Source organism: Populus trichocarpa, chromosome 13, assembly GCF_000002775.5.
Source record: "Populus trichocarpa isolate Nisqually-1 chromosome 13, P.trichocarpa_v4.1, whole genome shotgun sequence".
Lineage (NCBI taxonomy): Eukaryota > Viridiplantae > Streptophyta > Magnoliopsida > Malpighiales > Salicaceae > Populus > Populus trichocarpa.
Genome location: NC_037297.2, coordinates 2,682,595 through 2,693,266, shown reverse-complemented (window position 1 = coordinate 2,693,266; position 10,672 = coordinate 2,682,595).

The window sequence follows — 10,672 nt, the reverse complement described above, 5'->3', positions numbered from 1 at the left end:
GAGGAATGAAAAAAACATTAAACAAAAAAAAAATAGACTAAATATTGTAGCTTAGCTCATTTTGAACTTGCAATTCAGGTCATGAAATTAACTAGGTTAAAATTTTTTCATAAATATGTATCTAAAAAAAGCTCAGTATCATAGGGCTATGACCAAGCGCACTGGACCTTTAGAAGGAACAACTCATTTACATGAGCTTTTAAGCCCAAGTCCAAGTGTTAGGCCTTTTTTATCTTTTAAAGGGGCAAACAACACATCGTTTTCCATCTCAAATTCCAGCCACCACTGTGGTGGCTGGAAAATCATGGCTATGGGTTTTTAACCCAATAAACCCACTTTCAACTCAATTAAAGCCTAAAACACAAAAAACAAAATCCTAGAACATGTTGAAACCAATTTAGCGGCCTAAAAAACCCAAAAAAAAAAGGCTAAAATGACAAAATCAAACTGAATAAATTTTCTCATCCTCGACTTAGATCTATTTTTTCTTAGGCAATATTTTGGCTCAAAACAACTACTATAAGATTGCTCTCATCGAATGGAACTTATTGACACCAATTTCAACCATTTTAATGATTAAAATAGGTGTAAACGATGACTTTCTCTTTCTATACTGGAATTCAACAGTCCTTTTTTTCTCTACTCTCCCCCAAAAAGATTAAAAAATAAAATAAATGAACTTTGATATCAAAATTGAATTTCTAAAAACTAATAAGACTAATCACCTATAAATCAAAAAGTTTGAAATGAGATATTTTTACAATAAAGTTACAAATTGTAAAGTGGATCAAAATAATTTGTTTTATAAAATTTAAAACCACCACCTATTTTACCCGTTATTTTAACTTTGATCCTCTAACTTTTAATTCAACCCCATCTTTCAAAACAATATGTAATTGGGTACTAATTTGTGCTTAAAAGGGTTCAATTATACAAAAAAAAAATAAGAATCAAATTAAAATTTTATAAAAAAATTAGTTATTTCAATCCAATAATTTATGAGAGAATAAACAATAAAAATGCTCCTATGGAAATGCCATTAAACTTAATGTTTTGTATAATAATAATTTAATGCCCATGTCCCATCCTAACTAATGAATTTTTGACACCTTTATGAAAGTGAGTTTCATGAAAATCCTATTTTCTTAAAATGTGTACAAAGCTTTAATAGTAGTTGAAATTAATCTCACATTCACTACCAGAAAATTGATAAATACAAACGGAAATACCGAGGGAATATTTCCGTCGGTAAATTGCCGAGGGATTTTACCGACGGAAATATTCCCTCGGTATATACCGAGGGAATTACCGTGGGAAAAAAAATTAAAACAAAGCAAAAAAAAATGATGACGTGTCATTTTTACCAACGGATTTACCGACGGAAAAAATTCCGTCGGTAATTCCATCGGTAAATTTGTTGGTAAATTGTGAACATTGTTCATCATGTGAATTACAAAGGGAATCACCGACGGAAAATTCCGTCGGTATTTTCCAGAGAGTAAATCACCGACGGATTGAAAAGTCGTCGGTGTTATTTGGCGGTTTTCTGAAAAAATTCAATTGATTTAAAATTTTCATTTAAATATTACAGACGGAATCACCGACGGATTGAAAAATCGTCGGTAAATTTTTGGCGGTTTCTGAAAAAAATTTACGAAATTGAAAATTTAAATTAAATATTACCGATGGAATTACCGACGGAATAATTAAAAAATATTAATATTTAATTATCCGTCGGTAAATCCGTCGGTAAATCGTCCCAATAAAAAACCTGAATGCCCTTATTTCACAAGAGACAGAGCCGTTTCTTATTATTCTTCTTCTTCTTCTTGTTCTTCTACTTCTTCACTATATGTAAAAAACATCATTAAGGTATGTCTTCTTCTTCTTCTTCACTTTATGTTAAAAACATCATTTCTTATCTATTTCTTTCTCTTCTTTTCTCTCCTCATCTCCCTCTCTTTTCCTCCATGCTTGGGTATGTCTTCTTCTTCTTTCTTCTTTTATCCTCTTAGTTTTTTTTTTAATTAATATGCTTAATGAAAATTTTTTTCTCTCCTTAGCTTCACTTGCAACTACATTAAGGTAAGGTTTTTCTTTTTTCTTCCTTTTTCATGATTTTTTTCACTATATTTGTTTTTTATTTTATTTTTAATTGTTTTTGTTCTTAATAATTGTATAAATGTTGTTGTGAGATTTTTTTTTTCATATGAGATCAATTTTTAGTAGATTTATTTATAGGATTTTTAAATTTTTAGCAATTGCAACTTCATTTTTTTCATATGAATTAATTTTTTAGTTGAATTAATTTTTTTATTTTATTTATTTATTTGTTGCAAATTTGTTTGAATTGATTTTCTTATTCTTTTTTCCAAGCATTTTGAGTATATATTATACAGTGTTAATTTATGTTAATTTAATTATTTTATAATTTTATAAAATGAATTTTTTTAAATGTTTTTCAATAATTACCGACGGATTTACCGACGGAATTTCCGTCGGTAATCCGTCGGAAATTCCGTCGGTAAATCCCTCGGTAATTCCGTTGCTAATAAAAAAATTATTACCGACGTGTATGTTCCGTCAGTAAATCCGTCGGTAATTCTATTACCAACGGATTTACCGACGGACAAAACATTACCGACGAACGATTCACCGACGGATCATTTTCGTCTTTGATTCCGTCGGTAATATAATTACCGATGGAATATGTGTCTTACACCGACGGAAAAATTCCGTCGGTAAAACTGTTAAATCTTATAGTGATTTATGATCTAGGTATCCTTATTTCGAATTTTACTAACATAAATGGATATATCAACTACAATCTTCATGAGAATGCCTAGATAGTACGGAATGGTGTTAGTTGAACTAATTAAAGGTTTCAAATATAAAATATTATCAAAACAACAAAAGCATTATTCTCATTTGTATGGTTTGCGGATCGGATAAATTTGTTTTCACAAAAAAAAAAAATACACAAGATTTCCCAACAAGACAAAATCCTAACTATAAATTGACAATACATGTATTTAGTTAAATAAATCAAGAATTATTTGTGTTAATAAATAAATAAATAAAATGTTAACATTTCTATTTGATTTGCCTCGCTGCAGGTCAAATAAATTTTTTATCTAACGCAAAAGAATGAATGTGTAGATATTATCAATGTAATTTTTTTACATCAAGTAAAAAATATAATTTTGAATAAAATATTTGATTTACATATAATAAAGATGAAGAGAAAAAAAATATAAGAAAATGTTTTCCTAAAAAAACTTTTAAAAATTATAAATTTGACACTGCTAGAGTAAAAGGAGATCGGAAAGAATCTTAATTATATCATTTCCACAGTGCAAGAGGGTTTCTTTTTAGTATATACTAGTCAGCACCCAAAGAAACCGAGTGAATGAGAGAAAATTAAAGACTAATAGCTAGAAAACAATCAACAGATCCAAGAATTTTCTGTATGGTTTCCAAGAAAATGAAACGAAATGAGCAGCACAACCCTCTTTCTCCTCCAAGAAGAAGAAGAAGAAGAAAGGAAAGAAACAAAGAAGTTCGAGGAAGTGGGCAGCCTTTGTTCTGCTGTTCACACAGACTAAGAACTCCTCCCATTGTAAAATCATATAATTAAAACACAACAATAAAAATGTAATAATCAGATCTTATAGCGTTCAGCTGATTGTTTTACTAGTTTAAATAATTCTCTTGTAAGCCTAATGGTTCACGTCTTCCATCATTGCAACCTTTTTTCTGTGATTGAAAAATCTATAAAAGGAAACTGCATTGCATCCATTCTATGATGAAAGTTCAAGAAATTCTACTTCGAAACTCAAGACAAAGTCTCTCGGACTGAATATTTCACACAAAGTCTAATAAAAGTAGATTCCATTGTCAATTCCTTAACATTTTCCAAACAAATCCATGCTCCTCATTTTATACTTTCTTGAGAGTTTCTATTCTCTTATTACCCATTTCAGTGAGTTTCATATAAGCATGGTCGATCACAGTTGCTCTTTTTGGTAGATTTTTTATCTGTACCGTATCATAAAAAATCAAAATCTAGAGCCACACAACCGGTTTGTAAATTCACCATTTCTTACCAAAAACATTTTATCATTGCAAATTAATACATAATTTTACCTCTCCTCTTGGTGAAAACACAAAGACACAACCACCGAGCAGATCTCTGGTAATGGTCTCTACAAATTCCCTACAGTTCCTATTGCCAACAAACTCCTCTTGCCATTCCCTAATTGCGTTGAGCCAGCTAATCTGAATTAAATTAAACCTACAGTAAGAAATCAAACTAAATTTGATAACTAAATAAAAAAATCAATATTAATGAACTAAATTAAACAAAAAAAATTAATTAAAAAAAAAACGAAGGAAAAAAACCTACAGGAAGAAAAAAAACTAATGAAGAAAAAGAAAAAAAATCTGAATTAACTGGGTTAACCCGTCAAACCTGAGATCCGTGTTATAAAAGTTTGATAACAAAATAGAAAAAAATTTAATATTAACAAACTAAATTTTAAAAAAAATAATTAAAAAGCAAAAAAAGCAAAAAAGCAAAAAAAAATACTAAACAAAAAAAAAGATTATTTTAAAAGAAAAAAAAAGCCTAAATGAAGAAAAAGAAAAAAATCAGAATTAACTGAGTTAACCCTTCAAACCAGGTTAACCCGTTAAACCTGAGATTCGTGTCATGAAAGTTTAATAACTAAATAAAAAAAAATTAAACAAAAAAAATATTCATTAAAAAAAAACAAAGAAAAGAAAAACAAAAAAAAAAAACAACTTTAAAAAAACAAAGAAAAAAGAAAAAAAAAACAGCTTTAAAAAAAACAAAACACAAAAAAAAAGCTCAGCCTTTTTACTGTGGACTGCACTGTACAGTCCACAGTAAAAGACTAAATAGTTTTAGTATATGTTATAATTAACCCATCAAACTCGGAATCCGTTCCATGAAAGTTTAATAACTAAATAGAAAAAAAATTTAATAAAAAAAATTATTAAAAAAAACAAAAAAACAAAAACAAAAAAAAACAGCTTTAAAAATACAAAGAAAAAAAAAACAGCTTAAAAAAAAAACCTCAGCCTTTTTTACTGTGGACTGCACTGTGCAGCCCACAGTAAAACACTGATGCGTTTTAGTATATGTTACAATAATACTCATTCATTAACCAACACATTAATTTTTAATTTCATTAAATATAAATTATAGAAATTGATGTATGACATTATTATTTTTAAATAAAATGTAATATTTTCATATCAATTTTGCCAATTTATGGTCGTTCAAAGTGACCAAAAAATTAATATGGGGTTAATTATTTCATGAATTTTTGAGAATAACAATTCCAAACAACCAGGTAAGGTGTGCATTTAATGCCCAATCCTTTCACACTATACAAATCAGAAGTCTCCCAACAATCATCGAATATCCGGGAACAGCCATCAGCCAACCTGGCCTTGAAGCCACACTCAAACCCACATAAGCACACACAGCCGAGATCTAACATGTTAGAAACTCTCATCTCGCGCCAACAAACCAACAGGGAAGTAGATCTCCAGCAATTTTTCACGCGAGAAAACCACATAAAACAACTTTGCGCGAGAAAACCACAGATCTTCAAGCGATAAGAACTGCTTCAGTCCACAGTAATTACACTCAGTAGCTACAGTGTTTTCCTGAGCCCTTTTAGTTTTTTTTTAATATATATATATATATTAATTATGTGAACCGTGTTCTTTCGTGGGTCATATATTTTTATCTTTTATAAAAACTATTGTGTATATTAAATAATTGTATATTTTTATCTTCTAAAAACAATTATAAATATCATCTTTGACGGTGTTGTTTTGATCGTTAGGTTAAGTTGGTTCTCCTTAAGCATAAAATTGAAACGATTGCAAATAGATGTTAAACTCAATTGATTCTATAGGTTGATTAGAAAATCTAGGATTCAAAACCGAAGTTAGGCCAAGTTTCTAGTTAAATAAAATAAAATATTAATATTAATAAAATTTACGATTAATTCTATCTATCCCTGTTAAACTTGGCCAAATTAGTTAAAACATTATTAATTTTATAAAAATAATTAATCTATAATCCATAGATAGTTATCCATACTCTTTTAAAGGTTAATCTCTAAACAAATATGACAATGTAGGCGTTCTAAGAGTATTTGGGATAATGATTGCGATTGTTTTTTGAAGTGTTTTTTTATTTAAAAAAGTATTAAAATAATATTTTTTTAAAAAAAAAATTATTTTTGATATTAACACATTAAAATAATCTGAAAACACTGAAAAAATATTAATTTAAAATAAAAAAAATATTTAAATTTTTAAAATATTTTTAAAATATTTTTAAAATACAAAAACAAGTATAAGTGTTATAAATGGTACTAAATATTTGAAAAATATCTACTGAGTGTCGTCATCTAGGCAGGCTTAGGCTGCCAAGTCACCGTCCATTCGTAAGCAAGACCAGCCTGAAAATCTTGTTGGGCCTTGAGTACTGGTCTTGCCGTCATGCCAGGCTACTGGTTCAAATTAAGAGTGTGTTTGATATTACGGTAGCTGTTGTGGTTGTGATTTGAAAAAAGTTGTTTTATAAAAAGTACTTTTAGTTGAAGTTGGTTTGAAAAAATAGATGTTTGGTTAAAACTGTGGTTGAAATTGAGGTTGAAGAAAAAGTAGTTTTAACGTGTTTGGTTAAAAAAATGCTTTTCAAATTGAGGTTATATATATATATATATATTAATGATTTTTAACTTAAATATTATAGATTTAACTACTGTTATTACATCATGAAATAAATAATATTGATATCAAATATTTTTTATTATTCCATTAAACTATATGCAATGTCATTACAGACGAAATCTATCCAACAACGACTATATTTTTCATGGTTTCTTAAGCGCGCAACAACAAAAACTGAATTTTTTAATTTATGTAGTGTTATTAAATAATAAAGATTGTGATATCTTTATTATTAAAATTGCGATCAAATTCCACAAATATTACGTCATCATGCGATATCTTTCTAATTTATGTAGTGTTATTAAATAATATTAAATACTAATTTTTCGAGTACAAAACAATTTTTTTAAAAAAATTTATAATTTCATTACAGTACGAGTAAATTTAATTTACCTTAAACTAATTTTTTTTAAAAAAACAAAAAAAAATATTGTCTACGATTAACTGCACTGGTGTTGTTCGAAAAAAAAGCTAAACTTTTTTCATTGATTTTTCAAAAAAAAAAAAAAACTGAACATTGCAACAGTAGAGCATGGCTCCACTGTTCACTGAACAGTGGAGCCATGCTCCACTGTTCCAAAAAATTACCATGAAAAGCAGCATTTTGCTGCTTTTCCATTCCTGCGGCTGGGCAGCAAAAACTAGTAGGCCCTACCAAGTAAAATCAGGTTTGCTTCATTTACCAAACATCAAAATATGTGGCACCCACAACCACAAAACCAAAAGAAGATAAGCCAGCTCATTTTGCTTCCTATGTTTTAATAATATTTTCTTTTTTATTTACAAGCATTTGATAAAAATCCCTTGGGTTTCCTAAAGGCACATACGTTCATGTGCATATATTTCGCATTTTATGTAAAATTGTTTTTATGCAATTCAATTATTTGAATATATTTTTTCTCTAAACTCCGATTGTATAGTATATTATGTGAAAAGACTATAATACCCAACTGTCAATATATTGTAGCAGTAAATAGTAAAAACAGAGTATGTCCACGGTATTTTCTAAAATGTTTTTACTAAATGTTCTAGATTTCTGGCTAATACAATTTATCATATGTAATCAAATTTAATTATGATTTAATCTATTTATTAATTCAGTTATGGTAGAAATTGAGAAATGTTATGGAAGTTGTAATTTTTTTTTAATTTTTATTTGGATATTCTTATAATTTTTTTAAAGAATAAGACTAGTCTCGTTCAAGGTTCGTGACCGTCTTTTCTAATAAATGTGTTTTTTAGATATCAAACTTGTATTCTTAACCTTACAAAGATATAACAGTATTTTAATTGTTAGATCAATAATTTATTGGTCGGAAGTTGTAACTAGTTAACTTTTATAAGTTATTAATAATTCATATCATTAAATAACTAGGGCAAAATTACCCTATTTTTAGCGTTTTTTATTTTATGTTTTGCATCCATTGTTAGGAAAAATACATAAACATCTTGTATTTTATAAGTTTATAATACTATACACGATAACAAAAACAATTAAAAATATTAAATTATTTATAAGTTTATTATTGTACTTAATTTAATGAGTAAAAAATCTCTATTGCTTTAAAATAGCAAAATCTCCACTAAAAAAACTCTTCTCCTCTTTATCACATTTGAAACTCTAGCCCCCATCTAGAATTCACTCGTATCATTTGTATCCAAGAATCTCAGGTAATCAAATAATTTTGCTACTCTCAGCAATCTTCAAAAAGGTTCCTCTGCATTTTCTTGAAAAACATAATTGATAGTGTTATGTTTAATTTTGTTATTAAACTTTTAATTTTACCAACACAAATTATGAATTTGTTTAACTATGTTTAATTAAAATATTAAAAAACCTAACAAAAAAAAAACCAAAGTAGTTTACCACTTATAATCCACTCTTTTTATTCTTAAAAAAAACCCATAAAAAGATTATCACTTTGATTTCAATTCTTAGTTTTTCATTGTATATTTGACTCGCGTTTTGCCGCGGGTTAAATATCTTTTTTCTCAACAAAATAAATTATATATAGATTTTTTTCAATATGTTTTTGAGTTAAAAAATATCCTAAGTGAAAATTAAAAAAATATACATACATGTAATCAAATAAATTGAGAATTATGTATGTTAATAAGTAAAAAAAAAATCATAAACGATAACTAAAAATAAAACTGAAAAAATCAAAAGATAGATGTAGATCATGATATTTAAAATCACAAGACGTGACATTTACGCGGTTGTATTTTCTAAACTTTTTAATTAAAATAATTGTTTTATTTAATCAAACGATAATAAAATTAGATACATATTAATTTGATTAAATAAAATAAAAGAGAAAAAATAATATGTAAGGCTGTATATATTATAAATATTATTTGAAAATAAATTTCTTTTTATTTTTCAAAAATAAAGTTTATCCATACAAAAGATTTTAAAGAATATAGATTAATCAGAAGAACCTCCTTAAAAGTTAAATGTATAATTAAAAAATAATCGTAATTTTAAATAAGCTTTCTAAATAATATATAAGAGAGAAGAGATATTAATCTAAATATAAATATAAACAAAAATAAGATCAAGATTAATTTTTAAAAATAGAAACAAAAAAAGAAAAATATTTTTTTTAAAATAAAAAAAGTAAACAATGTCGTCTATAGTAAAATTTGTAGGGTGAACCCAGATTATATATTCAAATGAGTTTAATATTTTCTCCCCTTAAATTTATAGTAAATCTAAAAAACAATATCATCCACGATAAAATATGAGAGGGTGAATAGTACGGTTGTATAGTGTTCACCTCACATATTTTCCCTTTAAATTTATAGCAAAACTTTAAAAAAATAATGACTAGTGTAGTCAACAGTAAAATATAAAGAAGTTAACAATGTGTTTGCATAATATTTATCCCACACGCGTTATTTTTTTTAGAATGAACCCGATCCATAAACTTAATAGAGTTTAATTTCTTTTCCCCCTAAAATTTATAACAAAGCTTAAAAAAAAATAATCAATATTGTTTATAGTAAAATATAAGCAAGTGAACAGTATAACGATAGAATATTCACTTACACATTTTCTCTTTAAATTTATATATAAAAATACTAGTAAATAATGCCTCAATAGTAAAACGTTTACCATGCGTCAAAAGTACATACAGCTGGACAATATTCATCCTCCGTTTTTCCACGCGTTTACATTACAGGTAATACTTTATACCAAAAGAGAATGATAATTTGTTTTTTATTTATTTTTAATTCAAATTAAAATAATACGACGCAAGACTTGTGTCGAACCGGTACGGTAAAAAAAGAAGAATCCAAAACCTTCCCTCCGAAATAAGCAAAATAAAAACCACATTAATTAAAACCCCGTTTATTTACCAAAAATAATTTATTTTTAAAAAATAATTCTGAAAAATAAATTCTAAAAAAATAAATTATTTTTTAATGTTTGATATTATAATAAAAAATAAGTTGAAAAATACTTTCCAGTGTTTGGTCATGTCATGAAAAATGAGCTGGAAAATAACTTTTTAATATTTTATTTTTTTCAAATTTATTAAAATAATAAAGAACAAATCTTATAAATTAAAAAGTTGAATGAGAATGAAATTGAAAAAAAAATATAATTTCATAAATTATCTCAAATAAAATAAATAATAATCAAAATAATAGAGATTAAATCTAAAAAATAAAAAAATTGAAAGACGAAGAAATTAAAATAATAATAATTAATATTTCATAAATTATTTCAAATAAAATAAGTAACAATAAAAAGAATGAGAATCAAATTTGATAAATAAAAAATTTCAATTAAAAAATAATATGAAAAAAGCAAATAACAATTATAAAAATGAGAATCAAAATTAATATAAAAATTAAATTATAAGAAATGAAATTGAAAAAAAAAATA